Genomic DNA, 26,619 nt, shown 5'->3' on the forward strand with positions numbered 1-26,619 from the left:
TCCTTGCGAGTGGCTTGGTTGAGACGCCTATAGTCAATGCAAACCCTCCATGAATTCTGCACTCTAGTTGTCAGGAGCTCTCCATGCTCATTCCTTGCTGTTGTAACTCCAGACTTCTTGGGCACCACTTGTACTGGACTGACCTATTCACTGTCTGAGAAGGGGTAAATGATATCTGCTTCAAGTAGCCTGGTCACTTCTTTCTTGACAACTTCTAAGATGGTGGGATTTAATCTTTTTTGAGGCTGACGGACAGGCTTTGCTCCCTCTTCTAAGAATATTCTGTGCTCACAAACTTGAGGGTTGATGCCTACTATATCCGCCAAGCTCCACCCAATTGCTTTCTTATGTTTTCTCAGCACACTAAGCAGTTGTTCTTCCTGTTGGAAAGTGAGTTCCCTTGCAATGATAACTGGGAACTTCTGATTATCCTTAAGGTAAGCATACTTGAGGTGCGGAGGAAGGGGCTTTAATTCCAATTTCTTCTCATGGCTAGGTTCTGGATCATCCGAGGCTAGTGGTAATGGCAAAGTGTCCTCATTATGTTCAGAGGGTGTCCCCACACTTGGACCTTGCTCTAAGTGCTTATCTTCTATTTCTTCTTGGTGAACTTCAGCTACAGTTTCATCAATGATATCACACTGGAAGATAGAATGATCTTCCAGAGGGTGCTTCATAGCTTCATTTAAACTGAAACTCACTGCTCTGCCATCTATCTCAAAGGAGTAAGTTCCTGAGAATGCATCCAGCTTGAACTTTGAAGTCTTCAGGAACGGAATTCCAAGCAGGATTGATGATGGTCTTCCTGAGTCATTAGGGGGAATTTCTAGGATATAGAAGTCAATAGAAAATGTGAGCCCCTTAATGCTCACTAATACATCTTCAGCAATTTCAACTACTGTAATAATGCTTTTATCTGCTAACACAAAACGAGCTGCCGACCTTTTTAAGGGAGGGAGCCTCAAAGTATCATATATAGACAATGGCATTATACTAACACACTCTCCTAAATCACACATGCAGTCAAAAAATATTACACCTCCAATGGTACAGTTAACCATACATGGACCTGGATCACTACATTTTTCAGGTATACCTCCCATTAAAGCAGATATAGAACTACCTAAAGGAATAGTTTCTAATTCATTAATCTTATCCTTATGTATGCACAAATATTTTAGAAACATTTCATATTTAGGTACTTGCTGAATAACATCAAAAAGGGAAACATTTACCTCAACCTTTTTGAATATTTCTACCATTTTGGGATCAAGTTCCATCTGCTTTCTGGGCTTCCTTGCAAGTTGTGGAAATGGGATAGGGAGGGCACTACTTGCAGCTTCTGCATCCTTTGGTGCTTCATTCCGTGGTTGAGCCTCTTCTTCTGCAACCATGTCTTGTACGTCCTCTTCCTCTTCAGCGTCTTCCACTTCCACCACATCCTCAGCTGGGGCATGTTCTGGTGGGCTTGGCTCCTCATGGTTCCTCTCTTGCAATGTGGTTCCGGACCTCAAAGTGATGGCATTGATGCCACCCTTGGGATTAGGTAGGGGTTGAGAAGAAATTCCACTAGAGCTTGAAGGTTGGTTGGTGGAATTAGGTAATGAATCTATTTGGGAGACTAGAGCTTGTAAAGTGGCACTCAGACTATTTAAAGTAGAGTTCAGCTGTGTCTGCATGTCTTGTTGTCCTTGTGCAAGAGAACGGAGTATCTCGTCATTTGATGAGGAATTAGGATAGGTAATCTGAGGAACTTGTTGTTGGTTGTGCTGGGGTCCTTGGGACTGTCTTAGGTGAGGTGCTCTATAAGATTGGTTCTGATTCTACTGTCTGTTGTTGTTATTCCACCTCTGGTTTCCATTGTTATCTCTGCCTCCTCTGTTATAGTTGTCCCTCCAGCCATGGTTAGAATTATCTCTCCAACCCTGGTTGGAGTTGTCCTGCCATCCTTGGTTATAGTTCCTACCTTGGTTGTAGTTGCCGCCTTATTGATTGTATCCTTGATTCAGGCGGTCATAAAAGTTATGAGTGGCTGCCACAGTATTGTCTTCTTGTTGGAGCTGAGGATATTCATCAGTATAATGACTATAATCAGCACAGATTCTGCATACTCTTTGTGAGACCAACTGTTGGCTTTGTTGTGGTGGGGGAGGCTGAGCTTGTTGTGCTTGTTATTGATTTAACTGCATCTGCTTCAGTAGGTTGGTCATTTCACATATACTCTGTGTAAGAGCAGTAGTCTCACTACTAGAGGAAATCTCTGCAACAGCTTTTGAGTGGCTGTGCCTGTGCCTGTGATTCCTAGTGAACTCAGGTAAGTCGCTGATCAGTTGCCATGCTTCATCTGCGGTCTTGTACTTTTTCATAGAACCATTACTAGCACCATCCAGTATAGTCTTATCCTGAGGCTTCATGCCTTGAGTGAAGTAGCTGATCGACACTAGCCTATAAATCATGTGATGGAGGCATGCGTCTAGAAGGTTCTTAAAACGCTCCCAGTACTCATAGAGAGTCTCCAATTCACCTTGAACAATGCAGGAGATCTATTTCCTCAGTCTATCTGTAACTTCAGCTGGAAAGTATTTTTCCAAAAATTCTCTCCTGAGTGTATCCCAGTTGGTAATAGTCACTTCAGGTTGGGAGTAGTACCACTCCCTCGCCTTTCCCTTAAGATAAAACAGGAAGGCGGTTAACAGAATAGAAGTTTCATTTGCACCATTACGCCTAACAGTAGAACAGGATGTCTGGAAATCCCTAAGGTGCTTGATAGGCTCCTGAGCAGGTAAGCCATGAAACTTGGGCATCAAGTTGATTAGTGCAGTCTTTAGTTCAAAATCTGTAGCCAGAGTTGGGTGATGCACTTGATACGGCTGCAGTGTAAAATCTGGGGCTCCTGCTTCCTGGAGAGTAATCCTCCTAGGTGCTGCCATGTTATCTGCACGTGAATTAACTGAATCAGTAGTAAAGGAGCTTGTTTCGCTCTCAGATGGCGGTTCAGATTCGCCCTCAGATGAGATTGGTGAATCGATAACAATCACTTCACCATCCTTAGAGGCTAACCAACGTCAAGCTCGCCTAATACGTGAAAGAGTTCTTTAAATTTCAGGATCAAATGCGGCTAAGCTCGGAGCAGGCAGTGAACGTGTCATTCAATGAGAAAAACATATAGCTCATGGTAATAAAAATAAAAATAAAATATGCAAATAAAAATAAAAATATGTACACTAATTAATAATCTAGCACACTATTGCAACTCCCCGGCAACGGCGCCAAAAATTGATGAGAGGGCAGAAGTCGGCTAATTAAGAAATCAAAATAGGGAATACGTTGTGAGTATAGTTATTAACCAGCTAAGATTTGCCTCATCAATTTAGAAAAGTTGTCACAAAAGTTTAGAATAAAATACTGGGAGTATGAGTCCCAGGTCGTCTCCCAACGAATTGCAGGAAAGGGTGCTAATTTATTAATCCGGAATTTTCGAGAGATTTTGAGAGTTGAATGATAGAAAAATAAATAATTTTAATTAAAAGAAAATTATATTCTAATTAAAAAGCCTTGACTGGAGGATTGATTAATTGGAAGTTCCATCCTTGTTGGAATCTTCTCAAGTGTAGTGTAAAGAGGTTGTTGTTTTCACTTAGTTAACCCTTACTAAATAAAGGAAAGTCAAGTGATTGAGCTAAATCTTATCCGCAAATCCTAGTCCTCTCCCTTGGGAAGGTCTAGCGTTAGTAGATACAGAATTAGCCAACAACTTCCAATTTAACTAAGCACTTGAGCATTCCAACTCAAGTGTCTCCTCTTAATCAACCACCATGTCAAGTAGAAAATATACTCTATTGACATGAATATAACACTCATAAAAATATAAGAAGAAGACATAATAAATTAAATAAAATAGAGATTAAAAATTAATTAAAAGTAAAAGTAATCCTTTCCATCAACAATCCATGAAAATAATCCAATCGTAACTCTAAACAAAGAAACAGGATATGGAATAAATAAAGGAGTAAGTAAGGAAACAAACTAGAATAGTATCTTCAGCGAAGGTGATGACTCTTCAATATCCAAATCCAAAAGCAAAAGCACAAACTATAAATGTAAAAGAAAACCTAGAGGAAGAGTAGTTTCTCTCTAGATTCAGATCTAAAAACTAAAAACTATCCTAATGAGAATGTGTCAATGTCTCTTGAGTCTCTGCATGTTCCCTGGCTATAATCTGTATTTCTGGGCCGAAAACTGGGTCAAAACACAGCCCGAAATCACCGCCAGTATTTTCTGTTAATTCTGCAGATCGCGCATGTCATGCGTACGCGTCAATCACGCGTCCGCATCACTGGTCATTTTGGCGTGTCACGCGTTCGCGTCAAGCACGCGCATGCGTCATCTTGCAGAACTCCAATCCACGCGTACGCGTCAGGCACGCGCATGCGTCACTGCAAATTTCTTCATTTCGCGTGCACGCGTGAGCCATGCGTGCGCGTCGATGCTCACTGGTCATCTCCTTAGTTTCTTGTATTCCTTCCATTTTTGCAAGCTTCCTCTCCATTCTCTAAGTCATTCCTGCCCTATGAAGCCTGAAACACTTAACACACGGATCACGGCATCGAATGGTATAAAGGAGAATTAAAATATACCATTTAAAGACTTCTAGGAAGCAAGTTTTCAACCATAGAACTAAACTAGGAAGGAATTGTAAAATCATGCAAATCATATGAATAAGTGGGTAAGGACTTGATAAAACCACTCAATTAAACACAAGATAAACCATAAAATAGTGGTTTATCAAACGTCTCCAGGGAGATGTGTCGGGTTGGGAGTTGAACCGACAATGTGATATCACAGCCAGTAGGGCAGGCATTCATCATATGCATTTTCTATCTGTTTGTATGCTTTGATTACTTGTAATGGCTTGCCTATTTGTATAACATACCTAATTGATATTTGAATTAATTGCCTTAAATGTCAATACTTGTGTTTTACTTGCATTGTATATTATCTGTGTTTTCTACTGGGATTGAGGAGGTTTGGAAGGCGGTGGCGATGGGATCGCATGGAGGATCGGTTGGTGAAGGCTGTGGGACAGCAGTGTTTGGTTAGAGTAGAAATCCCTAAGATAGATTACCCGGTTTATTTTAAGTTAAGGTTGATATAATTATGCTTAATTGTTTTAGAATGGTGTAAGTTTGAATCTTGTGATGGATATGGAGCTTAGGATTGCCTTTGGCGTCCCGGGGCTTTATATCCTACATCATTGGGCACTGTTACCATACTGAGAACCTCCGGTTCTCATACCATATCTCTGTTGTGTTTTCAGATGCAGGTCGCAACCCACCTCGGTGAGTTGCTTTGGATGGTGACAGAAGCGGAGAATCTTGGATTCTTTTGGAGTCTCTTTTGGTTTATTTTGTTTATACATCTCTCCTTTTATATTTTGTATTGCGTAGAGGCTTGCATTTGAGAGAACAAAACTTGTATAAGCTGTTTTTACTGTCTGGTTCTATATATCTGTATATGGCTAGCTGGCTTAAACTCTGTGAGTCATGACTAGTTTCCTATGATATTATATACTTATCTTTTGTTATATCTTATCTGTTTCTTATGCATTAAGTTAGACGCTTTGATAGTACGTTTTTCGCTTTTCAAATCCTAACTTTGAGCTATATCTTTCATCGGGCTTCTAGATTATATTATTCTTTCTATATATATAAATATATATTATGTATGAGCTTAGAACTGTCGTAATCTCTGATTAACCTTTGCTTTACGACATGAGGTAAAGCTTAGACTAATTAGGGTGTTACAATGGTCAACTTAGATAACTTTATGAGAGAAGCGTAAGAAAAGGATGTTTCGTGGTTGGCGTTGTAAATCAAGGTTCATTTTGGTTGACACATCAAAAATGAGGGACAAAGGTATGGCTAGTGCTCAATTTGGTGGGTCTAGAAGCAAGATTTGGCACTTCATTGAGAATTCATCTTGCTTACCACCCGGATAGAATAATGATGATCAACTTGAAGACGGATGTCAAAACAAAGTGTGGGACCCCGGATCGCACAAGGAGAATCAATATTGGGAGCCCTTAGCTTGTGTAGAACTCCATCAAGGCTTGAAGACATTAATTTTGAAGAATGGAGCTTATTGGAAGTCCAAGCATTGGTGGATGTTCCAAGATGAATTTAAGCACAAGCCACCTTGATGAGGAGCTCCCTATAAGTCCAACTTAAGGACAATAAACAAAAGTGCTAGGAGGGAGACACCCCGCCACGGTAACATACTTCCTTTTTTTCTTTTGTAAATATTGGTAGAATTAGTTTAATTTCGTGTTTTGATTGGTTTGTTGAGTTTATTTGGTAATTTAGTATGTTAAATAAGGTTTTATGGTGTTTTGGTAGCTGTTTGGAGGTTTGGAATGCTTGGTTTGGTGCAAGAGCTTGAAAAATTTTGAAAAACAGAGCACCAACCCACGCGTAGGCTTGATCTAAGTTTTTTCGACCATCCATGCGCACGCGTGACCCACGCGTACGCGTGGATCCCAAATTTCTACCTCCCAGCCAAAAACCCGAGAGTTATGCCCACTTTATGCCTATTTTGTGCCAGGCGACGCACGCGTAAGCGTGGACGACGCGTACGCATCGATCGTCGTTTTTGAAATCCACGCGTCTGCGTGCTATGCGCGTACGCGTCGATTGTGCTGCATGCCACTCCTGGTACGAAAACCCGAGAGTTGCACGAACTTCGCGCGAACACTGTGCTGGGAGCGCGACCCCCACCCACGCGTATGCGTGGGGCATGCGTACATGTCGCGCCACATTTCACCATCCCACATGCACGCGTCACCTGACGCGTACGCGTGGATCGCCTTGTTTCTTCCATTTTCATTTCTCATCTTCTTTCCATTTCTTTCCTTCTTCTTTCTTCTCCTCTCTCCTTTCCACCCTTCAATTATCGTCCAACACTACCAAACACCATTTATAACCATTTCCTTTAGGGTTTAGGGTTTTGAGTTCTTCATGCTTAATTTTGTGAATACCAAGTGTATGACATTGCCCTCAAAGCACCTTAAATCTTTTGATTTGCATGTTTTGGCCACCATGTGATTTGAATCCTATTCTTTGATTAGGCAATCTCTTGATGGATATTGTGCATTTACCTTAATGCATTGTGTTTCTTAATCATATACATCCATATGTTTTTGGCTTGAATGCTTTCATGCTTCTTTATTGCTTGTTTGGTTGTCTTGAGCCACAAGTTTAGAGCATCTCAAGCACAATAGAATGAGTGAAGTGCATGTTCCTTTTTGTGTAACTATGGCATAGCTTTTTATATTGGTGTGTGTGTTCTAAACCGCGCGCAACTTAGAATGCACACTTACTTTTATCCATGTCGCACATTGGGTCACTCACTTCATTCTAGTGATTATTACCTCATTCCAACAATATATGCTTCCTTGCTTTTGCATTTACTTTTCTTACTATCCTGCCTTCTCTCTTTTCAGGATGAGCCATTATAAGCAAAAATGGAAGCGGGAAAAAGAACACGCAGCACCAGTTGATCCACCAGCTAAAGGTGGCAACCCATGTAGTCGCTATACCCCTTGCTCATCTTTGGATCACCAAGGACGGTGCAAACTTTTAAGTGTGGGGAGGTCGTCCGACCAATTGGCATTTTTGGGTGACAAATTTCTAATCCCAACACTTTTGCATTTTATTTCTAGGTCTTTTAGGATTTCTACTTGCATTTTCTTATTTTGCATATATATACATAATAAGCTTTGTCAAAATAATGAAAATTTTCAAGAATTATATCTAAAGGGCATTTATATCTCAATTGATTTGAGTAAAAAATTTTCATTGAACTTGCTTGAATTATATCTTGTGGAACATGTTTTGAGCTAAGAACACAAGCTTGTGAGTTTTGAGCCTAATTGTGTGGTTACATCTTATAACCACTTATTTTGCTTCTTGTGTGCCTTATTCTCTTTATATCATTGTAATCTTTGATTTGTTTGATTCTTTAAGTCCATTATTCCTTGTATACATGTATTTATATGATTTAGGCCATCATTTCAATTAGCTCACTCACCCAAATAGCCTTACCTTTTATCTTCCATTGTTAGCCAACTTTGAGACTACGATTAACCCACTTGTTCTTAATATTAACACATTACAAGCCTTAAAGCGAAAAGTAATAAATGTCCTTTATTTGGATCTTTGATTAGCTTAGGCTAGTGAGTGTATATCATTCAAGTGTGGGGACACTTGGGACATTGGTTGGGAAAAGGTGTGTTGTATCTTTATTGAAAATCATGTGAATTGGGTACATACTCATGCGTTAATTAAATGTAAAACCATATGCATTGATACTTTTGTATATACTTTATTGAAAAAAGAAAAAAATGAGAAAATAAAAAGGAAAAAAAATAGATACAAAAGAAAAAGAAAAAATAGAAAAAAAAAGAAAAAACAGAAAAGAAATAAAAAGGGGACAAAATGCCCCAAAGTGAAGCTCAATAACAATCAATGCATATGAGTTGTAATAAAAAAAAAAAAGAATGAATGAGTATGTTAGAAAGTGAAGAATGGGTACTTAGGTTAGCTTTGAAATTGTATAGGTTGTCATAGGTTAGGTGGGAAGTTTAAGTTAATCAAAGATTCAAATTCTAGTCCACTTGACCATATGCATCCTTCCTTGACCCTAGCCCCATTACAACCTATGAGAAAGACCTCGTGATATGTGTATGCATGCATGAAATAATTGTTGATTATTAGATGAAAAAAAAATCTTAGAAAGCATGATTAGAGGAGAATTGCGTGAATCGACCCTATACACTTGAGCGATTAGAGCGGATACATGTACGGTGAGGGTTCAATGCTCAATTACATATTTTCACCTAGAATCATCACTTTTCTCGCAAGTTTGTACAAAATCTTTAATAACTCAATTCAATTGTGGTTTGTCTTGGTCGCTAAGACCTTTAGCCCTCATGTGCATATATGTTTACTTGGAAATTGATTTATTTTGGCCAAGTAGTTGCATGTAGGTAGATTGCATATAGTTTCTTTGCATTGAATAAATGATAGTACCCTTTACCTCTCTCTTGCTTAAGCATGAAGACATGCTTGGTTTAAGTGTGGGGAGATTTTATGCACCACTATTTCGTGGTACATTTTGTGCTTAATTTAGGTGGATTTTATCCACTTTACCCACATTTATTCAATGAAATAGTATGGTTTCATAGTTTTCTCCTAATTTGTGCTTAAGTGTAAAAGCATACTTTTTAGACCCTTAATTTGCTAATTTTAATTCACCTTTGATTCCACTAGATGTCTTGATACGTTTGTTGAGTGATTTTAGATTCAAAAGACTAGGAATAGATCAAAGGAATGAAGAAAAAAGCATGCAAAATGGAGAAATTATGGAAAATCAAGGATTTGGGATGCACTCATTGACATGCGCACGTGAAATTGAAGTTGCCAGGCGACGCGTACGCGTACATGACGCGTACACATGGAAAGTAAAATTGCCAAGCGACGTGTACGCGTGACCCACGCGTACGCGTCGATGCTCGCACGTGACTCCATTAAAGTGAAAATGCTGGGGGCAAATTATGGGCTTCCCAGGCCCAAATCCAACTCAATTCTGAGCGTATTACATGCAGAAATCAAGAAGAGTCAAGGGGGGTGATGCCAGGGCATCATGGCCTGTTTTTCTATGCTTTTTCAGTAGATTTTAATTCAGTTTTCATACAATTTTTGCTGATAAAGGAGCAAAAGCATGATAAATCTCTGCATGAAACAAAATCCCAAGCATAGGTGAATTTTAGTTAATATACATGGTAAATATGATGAAAAGATCACACTAAGTGAAAGTATGATTTTGAGCATTATTAGCATACTTAGTATAGTAAAGTTTATCTTGTATGTTACTTTGATACACTTTGTTTGCTTGATTTCAGACCAAAAGAAGCAGAGAAGAGCCACGTTAGTGGCTACGTTAGCGCCACTAACGTGGCCATTAAAGTGGAAGGAAGGAAAGCTTGGAAAGCTAGTGAGAATGTTAACGCCACTAACGTTAGCAAAAGGCAAGAAGACCCACGTTAGCGACCCCGTTAGCTTCACTAACATGGGCACTAACGTGGAAGAAAAGAGAAGCCCCAACGTTAGTGAGAAAGTTAATGGCATTAACTTTGAAGAAGGAAAGGGAAACGCCAACGTTAGTGGTAAAAGTGAGTGCCACTAACGTTTGCGAAGGCTAGAAGACTCACGTTAGCTTCCACGTTAGTTACATTAACGTGGGGACTAACGTGGAAGGAAAGGGAAACGCCAACGTTAGTGGAAAAGGTGAGTGCCACTAACGTTGGCGAAGCAAAGGAAGACCCACGTTAATGGCCACATTAGTGTAGTTAACGTGGACATTAACGTAGGCAAAAATCTCACCTGGCAGCCTGACCATGCCTTCTTCAGACAAGAATAACTTGAGCCATAAAGCTCCAAATGAGGTGATTCTAGTGGCATTGGAAAGTAGGATTCCAAAGCTTTCCAAGCATATATGGAACTACATGGTGGACACTAAATTTGAGGGAGAAAACCTGCCCCGAAAGTGCAAAGATGAACATGGTATCAACCTGTAGTAAGGCCAGCTGACCTCTTCACCTTCCAAGAAGTGTAACTCGAGTTGTAGAGCTCCAAATGATGCGCTTCCAAAGGCGATGGAAAGTAGACATCCAGAGCTTTTCAACAATATATAATAGTATGGGGTGGACATTGATTTTGAGCTCCAGATCCTGGAAATATTAAGCCCCTGGTCGCTAGCGTTATCGGGACTCACGTTTTCCATTAACGCTAGCAACTATGCCAGCGACCATGTGCACTTCAAAGGAGCATAACTTGAGTTATAGAGATCCAATTGAGGTGATTCCAGTTGCGTTAGAAAGCTGACATTCAGAGTTTTCCAACAATATATAATACTCTATAGTGGACATGAAATTGGAGCACAAACAAGAGGCATCTTTTAAGCCCCAAAAATACCAACTGGGCAGCAAGTGCAACGTTAGCCACAATAACTTTAGCACTAATGCCACACTTGTAGCGTTAGTGTGGCTAACTTTAGCACTAACTTTAGCACCTGGACTTCAACTTAACTCACTTCTCTCTCAAGTCCACTTCAAAGCTCAAGCAAGCAAGCCCACAATTGTCAACCAATCAAGGCCACAAGAAGCATCTAGAATAGGAATTTTCATTTAATTGTAATTTGCTTTTAATTTCATTTTGTAATTTAGGAGAGCCTATATAAAGGCCTTAGTTTTTACATTAAAGGCATTCTGGAGTATTGAAGGAAGGAGGAGAGAGTGAAGGCCAATTCAAACTTCTGTGAATTGGTACACTCTAAGGGGAGTGGGTCTTCGGACCCCTCCCCTCAACCACTCTTCTTCCTTTTCTCTTATTTTCTTCCTTAGGAGTAGTTTCGTTTTAGTTGTAATTTTCATTTATGAATTTTGAAGTTTCAATTTCAGTTTCAATCTTCATCTTTACTTTTCTGCACTTTCTTTCTTTTCTATTTTGGTAGAGCAATGATCAACTAACTCTTTTCATTGGGTTAGAGAGCTCTATTGTGATTCAATGGATTAAGTGTAGTTCTTATTCTTATTCTTCTTTCTTTTCTCTTGATTTTACTAAAGAGCTTTCGATCTTCATCCAATTGGGTAGTTATCTTGGAAAAGAAGCTATTCATACTTGGATCTCTTCTGAACCTTGGAAGAGGAATGAAGAGATCATGCTAGAAATGCTTTCTCATGTTGTACCAAATTGGGTTTGGAAGGATATGTGACTATAATCCTCCAACACTTGATTTGGGAATGCATGTGGTATAATCAGTGACCATACTTCATCTCTTCTCATGAGCAATTGACCAAGGAATTGGCTATTGATCAATATTTGAGAGATTGAATTACAAGGAATTGTAATTCGATCACTTAAGATTGCCAAGGAGATCAATGAACGCATTGATTGAGGAAGAGATGAGAATGAACTTGATCTGGAGGATTGCAATATCTCTTGATCCCAATGTTCATTTTATTTTTAGTTCTTACATTTACTTTTCTTGCCATTTTACTTTTCTGCACTTTATTGCTTTCTTTACTTTTATGCCATTTACATTTCCTTGTTGCTTATCACTCCAATCTGATTCATCTAACTAGGATAATCAATTAACTATTGATTGCTTAATCCGTTAATCTCTGGGGGATTCGACCTCACTTTTTTGTGAGTTATTACTTGACGACAATTCGGTACACTTGCCGAAGGAAAATTGTTGAGAGACAAGTTTCCGCGTGTATCAAGTTTATGGCGCCGTTACCAGGGATTAGTTGTGATTAACAAACTACCGGTTAATTGATTACCTAGATTAGACATTTTCTTTTGTTTTGGCTTGTTCATGTAATTATTTTTGTTCTTTGTTTTCTATGCTCTGCAACTGTTTGTGTTAATGCCTCACCAAGAAGCCCCTGTTCGTGACAGCTCTGGCTCTTGGTGATTTTGTTATTAATACAACAGTTCCTTTTACTTAGCTTCTTTTCAAATAAAATTGGCATATGATCATATTCTAAGTTTGGTGTTGCCCTGCAACAATCTGTTTTCAATCTTTCTGGATACTTGCATCGATTCCAAGAGAAAGTGTCACACTAAGTTTGGTGTGCCACTTATTTTTCTATGCAATGTATCCAGCAACACCACTTGTTTGTACAATCATAATGCCTTTGCTTGTTTGGCCTGCAGTGTTATCCTTAATTTTTGCTTGCTTAACCGCATACATCACTTACAATTCAGTATGTAAGACGTTCATGACCCATCATAGACCCCACCACCACTGTTTTATTTGCTGCTTGAAGACAAGCAATTAGTCTAAATTGGTATGGGAAGGGAGAAAAGTAGGAGAAAAAGGGCAACAACAATGAAAATGAACTACAAGGTGGTAAAGTTCCTTTTTCCTCTTACTTATTTCCAGTACATTCAATTACATGATTGTCTTCTAATTTCTTTGTATGTATGTGTGCTAGCTCCTTATGAATAAGCATAGTTTGATTTTTGAATTACAATATGTTGCTGTGACATTATGATTGCCACCTTGAATTTTTGTGAGTCCAAAGCAATGAAGTTTCATGATCATAAACAAACAAGGTCATTTAAGAAGAAGTTAGCATGAGCATATAAGTATTGGGAAGCTAGCATGACTATTGTTGCTCAATTATATTTGAATTTATTTAATTGAAGTTTTCATCTAGGACATTTTATGAAATTTTTGAAATCATGAAAACCTTGAAAAAGAAATTACAAATAAGGCAAGGAAAGAAAAAGGGAGAGAATGAGAAAGTTGAAGGCTCTGAGTACCAATGACAATTCAATTGTTAAGTGCTTGTGGTATTTATGTATCAAGCAAAAAGCTTGAAAACAAAACATTTAGAGTCAAGGCTAGGCTCAAGTGCAAAAGCACTCCCTCAAAGCTCAAGGCTCTGAGCATCAATGATTAGAGAATCAAGAAGACAAGAAAACAAAATGAGCTAAAAGAGTCCTCTGATTAAATGCTTGTGGTGCTTATGTATCAAGTGGTAATACTTGAAAACAAAGCACTTAGAGTCGTAGCTTTCAAATCATGGTGCAAAGCACCTGAGAAGATAAGATAAAAAGAGAATGACAAGCTTGTTCAAGGAAGAAACATACAGAAAAGATTTCATAAAATGAGCTAGATAGATGCATCAATCATCTGAATTTCTTTTGTGATTGTTGCATGCATAGAAAGCTAGCTAACCATTTACACTGCTACTCTTCTTACCTTGGATTTCAAACCTTATTGTATGATTCTCTTCTTGCTTGAGGACAAGCAAGCTTTAATTTTGGTGTTGTGATGCCAGGGCATCATGGCCTATTTTTCTATGCTTTTTCAGTAGATTTTAATTCAATTTTCATACAATTTCTACTGATAAAAGAGTAAAAGCATGATAAATCTCTGCATGAAACAAAATCCCAAGCATAGGTGAATTTTAGTTAATATACATGGTAAATATGATGAAATAGATCACACTAAGTGAAAGTATGATTTTGAGCATTATTAGCACACTTAGTATAGTAAAGTTTATCTTGTATGTTACTTTGATACACTTTGTTTGCTTGATTCCAGACCAAAAGAAGCAGAGAAGAGACACGTTAGTGGCTACGTTAGCACCACTAACGTGGCCATTAAAGTGGAAGGAAGGAAAGCTTGGAAAGCTAGTGAGAACGTTAACGCCACTAACGTTAGCAAAAGGCAAGAAGACCCACGTTAGCGACCCCGTTAGCTTCACTAACGTGGGCACTAACATGGAAGAAAAGAGAAGCCCCAACGTTAGTGAGAAAGTTAATGGCATTAACTTTGAAGAAGGAAAGGGAAACGCCAACGTTAGTGGTAAAAGTGAGTGCCACTAACGTTTGCGAAGGCTAGAAGACTCACGTTAGCTTCCACGTTAGTTACATTAACGTGGGGACTAACGTGGAAGGAAAGGGAAACGCCAACGTTAGTGGAAAAGGTGAGTGCCACTAACGTTGGCGAAGCAAAGGAAGACCCACGTTAATGGCCACGTTAGTGTAGTTAACGTGGACATTAACGTAGGCAAAAATCTCACCCGGCAGCCTGACCATGCCTTCTTCAGACAAGAATAACTTGAGCCACAAAGCTCCAAATGAGGTGATTCTAGTGGAATTGGAAAGTAGGATTCCAAAGCTTTCCAAGCATATATGGAACTACATGGTGGACACTAAATTTGAGGGAGAAAACCTGCCCCGAAAGTGCAAAGATGAACATGGTATCAACCTGTAGTAAGGCCAGCTGACCTCTTCACCTTCCAAGAAGTGTAACTCGAGTTGTAGAGCTCCAAATGATGCGCTTCCAAAGGTGTTGGAAAGTAGACATCCAGAGCTTTCCAACAATATATAATAGTATGGGGTGGACATTGATTTTGAGCTCCAGAATCTGGAAATATTAAGCCCCTGGTCGCTAGCGTTATCGGGACTCACGTTTTCCATTAACGCTAGCAACTACGCCAGCGACCATGTCCACTTCAAAGGCGTATAACTTGAGTTATAGAGATCTAATTGAGGTGATTCCAGTTGCGTTAGAAAGCTGACATTCAGAGCTTTCCAACGATATATAATACTCTATAGTGGGCATGAAATTGGAGCACAAACAAGAGGCATCTGTTAAACCCCAAAAACACCAACTGGGCAGCAAGTGCAATGTTAGCCACAATAACTTTAGTACTAACGCCACACTTGTAGCGTTAGTGTGGCTAACTTTAGCACTAACTTTAGCACCTGGACCTCAACTTAACTCACTTCTCTCTCAAGTCCACTTCAAAGCTCAAGCAAGCAAGCCCACAACTGTCAACCAATCAAGGCCACAAGAAGCATCTAGAATAGGAATTTTCATTTAATTGTAATTTTCTTTTAATTTCATTTTGTAATTTAGGAGAGCCTATATAAAGGCCTTAGTTTTTACATTAAAGGCATTCTGGAGAATTGAAGGAAGAGGGAGAGAGTGAAGACCAATTCGAACGTCTGTGAATTGGCACACTCCAAGGGGAGTGGGTCTTCGGACCCCTCCCCTCAACCACTCTTCTTCCTTTTCTCTTCTTTTCTTCCTTAGGTGTAGTTTCATTTTAGTTGTAATTTTCATTTATGAATTTTGAAGTTTCAATTTCAGTTTCAATCTTCATCTTTACTTTTCTGCACTTTCTTTCTTTTCTATTTTGGTAGAGCAATGATCAACTAACTCTTTTCATTGGGTTAGAGAGCTCTATTGTGATTCAATGGATTAAGTGTAGTTCTTATTCTTCTTCTTCTTTCTTTTCTCTTGATTTTACTAGAGAGCTTTCGATCTTCATCCAATTGGGTAGCTATCTTGGAAAAGAAGCTATTCATACTTGGATCTCTTCTGAACCTTGGAAGAGGAATGAAGAGATCATGCTAGAAATGCTTTCTCATGTTGTACCAAATTGGGTTTGGAAGGATATGTGACTATAATCCTCCAACACTTGATTTGGGAATGCATGTGGTATAATCAGTGACCATACTTCATCTCTTCTCATGAGCAATTGACCAAGGAATTGGCTATTGATCAATATTTGAGAGATTGAATTACAAGGAATTGTAATTCGATCACTTAAGATTGCCAAGGAGATCAATGAACGCATTGATTGAGGAAGAGATGAGAATGAACTTGATCCGGAGGATTGCAATATCTCTTGATCCCAATGTTCATTTTATTTTTAGTTCTTACATTTACTTTTCTTGCCATTTTACTTTTCTGCACTTTATTGCTTTCTTTACTTTTATGCCATTTACATTTCCTTGTTGCTTATCACTCCAATCTGATTCATCTAACTAGGATAATCAATTAACCATTGATTGCTTAATCCATTAATCCATGTGGGATTCGACCTCACTCTTTTGTGAGTTATTACTTGACGACAATTCGGTACACTTGCCGAAGGAAAATTGTTGAGAGACAAGTTTCCGCGTGTATCGGGGGGGGGGGGATCACATAGTTTAATTTAGATATAGTTTCTAGAGAGAGAAGCTCTCTCTTCTCTCTAGAATTAGGTTAGAGGTAGATTAGGATTTCTTAGATCTAGGTTTATCTCATGCTTTGATTTACTTTTCCTCTACAATTTCTTCTTCTTCTACCCTTGCTTTCCTAGTTTAGCTTTTTATTTCTTGAAATTCTTTACCTTGTTGATGCACTTTTGTTTCTCTTATTTTTCTTTAATGCAATTTATGTTTGATTTCTTTTATTGTTGATTTGAGTTGTTGTTGTTAATTTTCTTGCAATTGATAGTTGTAAATTTACTTTTCTTGCAATCTTATTTTGGTTTCCTTTTATGTCTTCCAAGTGTTTGATAAAATGCTTGGAAGGATGTTAGAGTAGATTTTTGTGTTCTTGGCTTGGGATGGTAACTTAGGTGAACTTGATTTACTAATGTCCAAGTCTTGATAATTGGTGTCCATTGACTCTAGCCTTCCCTAAATTAATTAGTGAGAAGGTTAGGACTTATGGATTAGGATTGGTGTAACTCATTTGACTTTCCTTTATTCGTTAGAGGATGACTTAATGGGATTAATCCTTACAATTATCATGTTGTGGTTAGTAGCAAGGATATAGATCCTTGACCATCGTTCCTTGCCAAGATCTTTTTATCATGAGTTTACCTTTACTTTCTTGCCATTTATCCTTCATGTCTCTTATTCAAAACCCCAAAATATACATCTCATAACCAATAACAAGAACACTTCCCTGCAATTCCTTTGAGAGACGACCCGAGGTTTGAATACTTCGGTTATTTTTATTGGGATTTGTACTTGTGACAAACAATTTTTTGCATGAGAAGATTATTTGTTGGTTTAGAAATTATACTTGCAACAAGATTTCATTTGTGAAATTCCTTACTAACCAATTTTCCATTCATCAACAGTCTAACAACTTCCTAGCTAATCACGGCAAGCTTAAATACCAACTTGCAGTTACAATTACTCAAGTTACACCCTCCTTCAAACTAGGAATATGAATGTCTAAAAGACCTAGTTTGGAAACATTCACTGTAAAAGGACCTGGAGCCAAGGCCTTGGTTAAGAAATCAGCAAGTTGATTACTAGAAGAAATTGGTATCAAATGAGTAAGACCTTACAAATGTTAGTTTCGAGCAATGTGACAATCCACTTCTATATTCTTTGTACGTTCATGAAATATGGGGTTAGTAGCAAGGTGAATGGCAGAACAATTATCATAAGAAAGGGTGATGGTTCAATTAATAGCATACTAAGATCTTTGATGAGCAGATAATTTATACGCTTTTTGGCATTATTTTTAGTATATTTTTAGTAGAATCTAGTTACTTTTAGGGATGTTTTCATTAGTTTTTATGTTAAATTCACATTTCTGGACTTTACTATGAGTTTGTGTATTTTTCTGTGATTTCAGGTATTTTCTGGCTGAAATTGAGGGACTTGAGCAAAAATCAGATTTAGAGGTTGAAGAAGGACTGCTGATGTTGTTGGATTCTGACCTCCCTGCACTCAAAGTGGATTTTCTGGAGCTACAGAACTCAAAATGGCGCACTTCCAATTGCGTTGGAAAGTAGACATCCAGAGCTTTCCAGCAATATATAATAGTCCATACTTTGGCCGAGTTTATATGACGTAAAAGGGCGTTGAACGCCAGTTCTACGCTGCTGTCTGGAGTTAAACGCCAGAAACACGTCACAAACCAGAGTTGAACGCCAGAAACACGTTACAACCTGGCGTTCAACTCTAGAAAGAGCCTCTGCATGTGTAACATTCAAGCTCAGCCCAAGCACACACCAAGTGGGCCCCGGAAGTGGATTTATGCATCAATTACTTATCTCTGTAAACCCTAGTAACTAGTTTAGTATAAATAGGACTTTTTACTATTGTATTAGACATCTTATGATCTTTGGAACATCTTTTGATCTATTGATCACGTTTTGGGGGCTGGCCATTCGGCCATGTCTGGACCTTTCACTTATGTATTTTCAACGGTAGAGTTTCTACACTCCATAGATTAAGGTGTGGAGCTCTACTGTTTCTCATGAATTAATGCAAAGTACTACTATTTTTCTATTCAATTCAACTTATTCCGCTTCTAAGATATTCATTCACACTTCAACATGAATGTGATGAATGTGACAATCATCATCATTCCCCTACGAACGCGTGCCTGACAACCACTTCCGTTCTACCTTAGATTGAATGAGTATCTCTTGGATCTCTTAATCAGAATCTTCGTGGTATAAGCTAGATTGATGGCGGCATTCATGAGAATCCAGAAAGTCTAAACCTTGTCTGTGGTATTCCGAGTAGGATTCAGGGATTGAATGACTGTGACGAACTTCAAACTCGCGAGTGTTGGGCGTAGTGACAGATGCAAAAGGAGGGTGAATCCTATTCTAGTATGATCGAGAACCTTAGATGATTAGCCGTGCCGTGACAGAGCATTTGGACCATTTTCACAAGAGGATAGGATGCAGCCATTGACCACGGTAATGCCTCCAGATGATTAGCCATGCAGTGACAGCGCATCGGACTATTTTCCAGAGAGGATGAAAAGTAGCCATTGACAATGGTGATGTCCTTACATAAAGCCAGCCATGGAAAGGAGTAAGACTGATTGGATGAAGACAGCAACAAAGCAGAGGTTCAGAGGAACGAACGCATCTCCATACACTTATATGAAATTCTCACCAATGATATACATAAGTATTTCTATCTTTATTTTCTGTCTATTTATTATTCATTTTTCGAAAACTCCATAATTAATTATTATCCGCCTGACTGAGATTTACAAGATGACCATAGCTTGCTTCATACCAACAATCTCCGTGGGATCGACCCTTACTCACGTAAGGTTTTATTACTTGGATGACCCAGTGCACTTGCTGGTTAGTTGTATTGAAGTTATGAATGAAAAACGATTTATTAAGACGTGCGTACAGAGTTTTTGGCGCCGTTGCCTAAGATCACAATTTCGTGCACCAATCTTTCATCACAAAGGACAGCCATTGATGTTGGCATGTGGTTGCAGCTAAGGCTCTGTATTCTGCTTCCGAGGATGACCTAAGTACGATACTCTGTATTTCGTTGCCGGGGATTGTTCGAGTTTGGACAACTAACGGTTCATCTTGTTGCTCAGATTAGGTAATTTTCTTTTTGTTTTATTTTCAAAAATTTTTTGGAAAAAAAAATATTTTCAAAAATTTTTCAAAAATCTTTCAAAAATTTCTCATCTGTTTTCGAAAATTATTCTAAATTTTTAAGAATGAATTTTAGAGTTTCATGAAAAATGTTGGAGCCTGGCTGGCTGTAAAGCCATGTCTAATTCTTTTGGATAGGGGCTTCCAACCATCAGCATAGAGGCAAGTTAATTTGAACATCAGCTGTTGCATGCCTGATTTGTATCTTCTAAAGCTTGGCTGGCTATTAAGCCATGCCTAACCCTCAGATTGGAGCTTTAGACTAAGAGTACAAGTTTCCTGGAATTCATATTAAAAATTTTGGAATCCTTATTTTTCTTTTTTACATTAATTTTTGAAAAATCCAAAAAAATCATAAAATCATAAAAATAAAAAAAAATATTTTGTGTTTCTTGTTTGAGTCTTGAGTCAATTTTTAAGTTTGGTGTCAATTGCATTTTTTCTAAAAATTTTTATGCATTTTTCGAAAATTCATGCATTCATAGTGTTCTTCATGATCTTCAAGTTGTTCTTGGTAAGTCTTCTTGTTTGATCTTGATGTTTTCTTGTTTTGTGTCTTTTCTTGTTTTTCATGTGCATTTTTGCATTCATAGTGTCTGAACATGAAAGATTTCTAAGTTTGGTGTCTTGCATATTTTCTTTGCATATAAAATTTTCAAAAATAAGTTCTTGATGTTCATCTTGACATTCAAAGTGTTCTTGGTGTTCATCCTGACATTCATAGCATTCTTGCATACATTCATTGTTTTAATCCAAAATTTTCATGCATTGAGTCTTTTTCATGTTTTTCTCTCTCATCATTAAAAATTCAAAAATCAAAAAAATATCTTCTCCTTTTTATTCTCATAAATTCGAAAATTTGAGTTGACTTTTTCAAAACTTTTCAAAATTTAGTTGTTTCTTATGAGTCAAATCAAATTTTCAATTTAAAAATCTTATCTTTTTCAAAATCTTTTTCAAAAATCAAATCTTTTTCATTTTTCTTATTTATTTTCGAAAATTTTAAAAATATTTTTCAAAAATCTTTTCTTAATTTTTTCTTATAATTTTCGAAAATATCATCAACAATTAATGTTTTGATTCAAAAATTTCAAGTTTGTTACTTACTTGTTAAGAAAGATTCAAACTTGAAGTTCTAGAATCATATCTTGTGATTTCTTGTGAATCAAGTCATTAATTGTGATTTAAAAATCAAATCTTTTTCAAAATTAATTTCAATCATATCTTTTCAAAAATATCTTTCTATCTTATCTTTTTCAAAATCATATCTTTTTAAAACATATCTTTTTCAAAAATTTGATTTTAAAATATCTTCTCTAACTTCTTATCTTCTTATCTTTTCAAAATTGATTTTCAAATTTGTTTCAACTAACTAACTAACTTTTTGTTTGTTTCTTATCTTTTTCAAAACTACCTAACTAACTCTCTCTCTCTAATTTTCGAAAATATCTCCCTCTTTTTCAAAAATTCTTTTTAATTAACTAATTGTTTCAATTTTTAATTTTAAACTTGATTTCATTCCTAATTTTCGAAAATCACTAACCTCTTTTCAAAATTTTATTTTTGAAAATTCTCTTTCTCTCTCATCTCCTTCTATTTATTTATTCATCTACTAACACTTCTCTCTCATCCAAAAATTCAAACACTACCTCCCTCTCTGTGTTCGAGTTTTTCCTCTTCTCTTCTTTACATTACATTCTTTTCTTCTTCTACTCACACAGGGGAACCTCTATACCTGGGTAAAAAGGATCCCTATTATTATTATTTTTCTGTTCCCTCTTTTTCATATGAGCAGGAGCAAGGATAAAAACATTCTTGTTGAAGCAGACCCTGAACCTGAAAGGACTCTGAAGAGGAAACTAAGAGAAGCTAAAATACAACAATCTAGAGATAACCTTACAGAAATTTTCGAACAAGAAGAGGATATGGCAGCCAAAAATAATAATAATGCAAGGAGGATGCTTGGTGACATTACTGCACCTAATTCCAATTTACATGGAAGAAGCATCTCCATCCCCACCATTGGAGCAAACAATTTTGAGCTGAAACCTCAATTAGTTTCTCTGATGCAACAGAACTGCAAGTTCCATGGACTTCCATCTGAAGATCCTTTTCAGTTCTTAACTTAATTTTTGCAGATCTGTGATACTTTTAAGACTAATGGAGTAGATCCTGAAGTCTACAGGCTCATGCTTTTCCCTTTTACTGTAAGAGACAGAGCTAGAGTGTGGTTGGACTCTCAACCCAAAGATAGCCTGAACTCTTGGGATAAGCTGGTCACAGCTTTCTTAGCCAAGTTCTTTCCTCCTCAAAAGCTTAGTAAGCTTAGAGTGGATGTTCAAACCTTCAAACAGAAAGAAGGTGAATCCCTCTATGAAGCTTGGGAGAGATACAAGCAACTGACCAAAAAGTGTCCTTCTGACATGCTTTCAGAATGGACCATCCTGGATATATTCTATGATGGTCTGTCTGAATTAGCTAAGATGTCATTGGATACTTCTGCAGGTGGATCCATTCACCTAAAGAAAACGCCTGCAGAAGTTCAAGAACTCATTGACATGGTTGCTAATAACCAGTTCATGTACACTTCTGAGAGGAATCCTGTGAGTAATGGGACGCCTCAGAAGAAGGGAGTTCTTGAAATTGATACTCTTAATGCCATATTGGCTCAGAACAAAATATTGACTCAGCAAGTCAATATGATTTCTCAGAGTCTGAATGGAATGCAAGCTACATCCAACAGTACTCAAGAGGCATCTTCTGAAGAAGAAGCTTATGATCCTGAGAACCTTGTAATAGCAGAGGTGAATTATATGGGTGAACCCTATGGAAACACCTATAATTCCCCATGGAGAAATCACCCAAATCTCTCATGGAAGGATCAAAAGCCTCAACAAGGCTTTAATAATGGTGGAAGAAACAGGTTTAGCAATAGCAAGCCTTTTCCATCATCCACTCAGCAACAGACAGAGAACTCTGAACAAAATACCTCTAATTTAGCAAACTTAGTCTCTGATCTATCTAAGGCCACTGTAAGTTTCATGAATGAAACAAGGTCCTCCATTAGAAATTTGGAAGCACAAGTGGGCCAGCTGAGTAAAAGGATCACTGAAATCCCTCTTAGTACTCTCCCAAGTAATACAGAAGAAAATCCAAAAGGAGAGTGCAAGGCCGTTGATATAACCATCATGGCCGAATCCAAGGAAGAAGGGGAGGACGTGAATCCCAAGGAGGAAGACCTCCTGGGACGTCCAGTGATCAATAAGGAGTTTCCCTCTGAGGAACCAAAGGAATCTGAGACTCAACTAGAGACCATAGAGATTCCATTAAACCTCCTTATGCCATTCATGAGCTCTGATGAGTATTCCTCTTCTGAAGAGAATGAAGATGTTACTAAAGAGCAAGTTGCCAAGTTCCTTGGTGCAATCATGAAGCTGAATGCCAATTTATTTGGTAATGAGACTTGGGGAGATGAACCTCCCCTGTTCACCAATGAACAGAATGCATTGGATCAACTGAGATTGCCTCAGAAGAAACAGGATCCTGGAAAGTTCCTGATACCTTGTACCATAGGCACCATGACCTTTGAGAAGGCTCTGTGTGACCTGGGGTCAGGAATAAACCTCATGCCACTCTCTATAATAGAGAAACTAGGAATCTTTGAGGTACAAGCTGCTAAAATCTCATTAGAGATGGCAGACAATTCCAGAAAATAGGCTTATGGACAAGTAGAGGACATATTAGTAAAGGTTGAAGGCCTTTACATCCCTGCTGATTTCATAATCCGAGATACTGGGAAGGATGAGGATGAATCCATCATCCTTGGAAGACCCTTCCTAGCCACAGCAAGAGCTGTGATTGATGTTGACAGAGGTGAACTAGTCCTTCAAATGAATAAGGACTCCCTTATGTTTAAAACACAAGGTCATCCTTCTATAAACATGGAAAAGAGGCACAGTAAGCTTCTCTCAAAACAGAGTCAACCAGAGCCCCCACAGTCAAACTCTAAGTTTGGTGTTGGGAGGCCACAACCAAATTCTAAGTTTGGTGTTGGGGAGTCTCAACAATGCTCTGAACATCTGTGAGGCTCCATGAGAGCCCACTGTCAAGCTATTGACATTAAAGAAGCGCTTGTTGGGAGGCAACCCAATTTTTATTTATCTAATTTTTATTTTCATTGTTTTTCATGTTTTATTAGGTTCATGATCATGTGGAGTCACAAAATAAATATAAAAATTGAAAATGGAATCAAAAACAGCAGAAGAAAAATCACACCCTGGAGGAGGATCTCACTGGCGTTTAAACGCCAGTAAGGAGCATCTGTCTAGCGTTCAACGCCAGAACAGAGCATGTTTCTGGCGTTGAACGCCAGAAACAAGCAGCATCCTGGCGTTCAGACGCCAGAAAGGCACAGTGAAGAAGAGCTAGCGCTGAACGCCAGAAACAAGCATCTGGCTGGCGTTCAACGCCAGAAATATGCTGCATCTGGGCGTTGAACGCCCAGAACAAGCATCAATTCGGCGTTTAAACGCCAGAATTGCATGCAAAGGCATTTTACATGCCTAATGGGTGCAGGATGCAATTCTTTGACACCTCAGGATCTGTGGACCCCACAGGATCAACTCAGCATCTGTGGACCCCACAGGATCCCCACCTACCACCACTCACTCTCTTCCCTCTTCTAAATGTTCATCCTCTCTTCCCAATAAACACTCTTCCCTAAAACTCTTCACCAATCACCTCAATCTCTCTTCCCTATCACCACTTCACCACTCACATCCATCCACTCTTCCCCATAAACCTACCTCATAAACTCCACCTACCTTCAAAATTCAAAATCAATTTCCCACTCAAATCCCACCCTTATGGCCGAACCTTACCCCCTCCCTTCCCTATATATAGCCCTCCATTCTTCCTCATTTTCACACAACACAACCCTCTCTTCTCTTCTTGGCCAAATACACCTCTCCCTCCTCTCCTCCATATTTTCTTCTTCTTCTTCATCTATTCTTTCTTCTCTTTCTCGAGGGCGAGCAATATTCTAAGTTTGGTGTGGTAAAAGCATAAGCTTTTTGTTTTTCCATTACCATTGATGGCACCCAAGACTGGAGAATCCTCTAGAAAAGGGAAAGGGAAGATAAAAGCTTCCACCTCTGAGTCATGGGAGATGGAAAGATTCATCTCCAAAGCTCATCAAGACCACTTCTATGATGTTGTAGCCAAGAAGAAGGTGATCCCCGAGGTCCCTTTCAAACTCAAGAGAAATGAGTATCCGGAGATCCGACATGAGATCCATAGAAGAGGTTGGGAAGTTCTAACAAACCCCATCCAACAAGTCGGAATTCTAATGGTTCAAGAGTTCTATGCTAATGCATGGATCACAAGGAACCATGATCAAAGTAAGAACCCGAACCCAAAGAATTATCTCACCATGGTTCGGGGGAATTACTTAGATTTTAGTCCGGAAAATGTAACATTGGCGTTTAACTTGCCAATGATGGAAGAGAACGCACGCCCCTACACAAGGAGAGTCCACTTTGATCAAAGGTTGGTCCAAGTCCTCATGGACATATGTGTGGAAGGAGCTCAATGGAAGATTGACTCAAAAGGCAAACCGGTTCAACTGAGAAGATTGGACCTTAAGCCTGTAGCTAGAGGATGGTTGGAGTTCATTCAACGCTCAATCATTTCCACTAGCAACCGGTCTGAAGTTACTATAGACCGGGCCATCATGATCCATAGCATCATGATTGGAGAAGAGGTGGAGGTTCATGAGATTATACCTCAAGAACTCTACAAGGTGGCTGACAAGTCCTCCACTATGGCAAGGTTAGCTTTTCCTCACCTCATTTGCCATCTATGCAATTCGGCTGGGATTGACATAGAAGGAGACATTTCCATTGAGGAAGAGAAGCCCATCACTAAGAAAAGGATGGAGCAAACAAGAGAGCCCATTCATGGAGCTCAAGAGACGCATGAAGCTCATCACCATGAGATCCCGGAGATGCCTCAAATGCATTTTTCTCCACAAAACTATTGGGAGAAAATCAACACCTCCCTAGGAGAATTAAGTTCCAACATGGGACAATTAAGGGTGGAACATCAAGAGCACTCCATCATCCTTCATGAAATTAGAGAAGATCAAAAAGCAATGAGGGAGGAGCAACAAAGACAAGGAAGAGACATAGAAGAGCTCAAGGACATCATTGGTTCCTCAAGAAGGAAATGCCACCATCACTAAGGTGGATTCATTCCTTGTTCTTAAATTCTCTATTTTTCGTTTTCTTTATGTTAAGTGCTTATCCATGTTTGTGTCTTATTACATGATCATTAGTATTTAGTAACTATGTCTTAAAGTTATGAATGTCCTATGAATCCATCACCTCTCTTAAAAAAAATGTTTTAATTCAAAAGAACAAGAAGTACATGAGTTTCGAATTTATCCTTGAACTTAGTTTAATTATATTGATGTGGTGACAATGCTTCTTGTTTTCTGAATGAATGCTTGAACAGTGCATATATATTTTGAAGTTGTTGTTTAAGAATGTTAAATATGTTGGCTCTTGAAAGAATGATGACAAGGAGAAATGTTATTTGATAATCTGAAAAATCATAAAAATGATTCTTGAAGCAAGAAAAAGTAGCAAAGAACAAAGCTTGCAAAAAAAAAAAATAGCGAAAAAAAAATAGAAAGAAAAAGAAAAAGCAAGCAGAAAAAGCCAAAGCTCTTAAAACCAAAAGGCAAGAGCAAAAAGCCAATAACCCTTAAAACCAAAAGGCAAGGGTAAATAAAAAGGATCCCAAGCCTTTGAGCATCAGTGGAT

General features: G+C 38.4%; 1 non-coding gene across 1 annotated transcript; it reads right to left on the minus strand.

The window, feature by feature from the left end:
• Positions 1 to 22,116: 22,116 nt before the first annotated feature.
• LOC112773384 (small nucleolar RNA R71) lies at positions 22,117 to 22,224 on the minus strand. The gene has a single exon (XR_003187936.1). It is a non-coding gene; the product is annotated as a small nucleolar RNA R71 (small nucleolar RNA).
• Between the last annotated feature and the right edge of the window lie 4,395 nt (positions 22,225 to 26,619).

The sequence above is a fragment of the Arachis hypogaea genome, chromosome 18 (genome assembly GCF_003086295.3).
Source record: "Arachis hypogaea cultivar Tifrunner chromosome 18, arahy.Tifrunner.gnm2.J5K5, whole genome shotgun sequence".
NCBI classification, from domain to species: domain Eukaryota; kingdom Viridiplantae; phylum Streptophyta; class Magnoliopsida; order Fabales; family Fabaceae; genus Arachis; species Arachis hypogaea.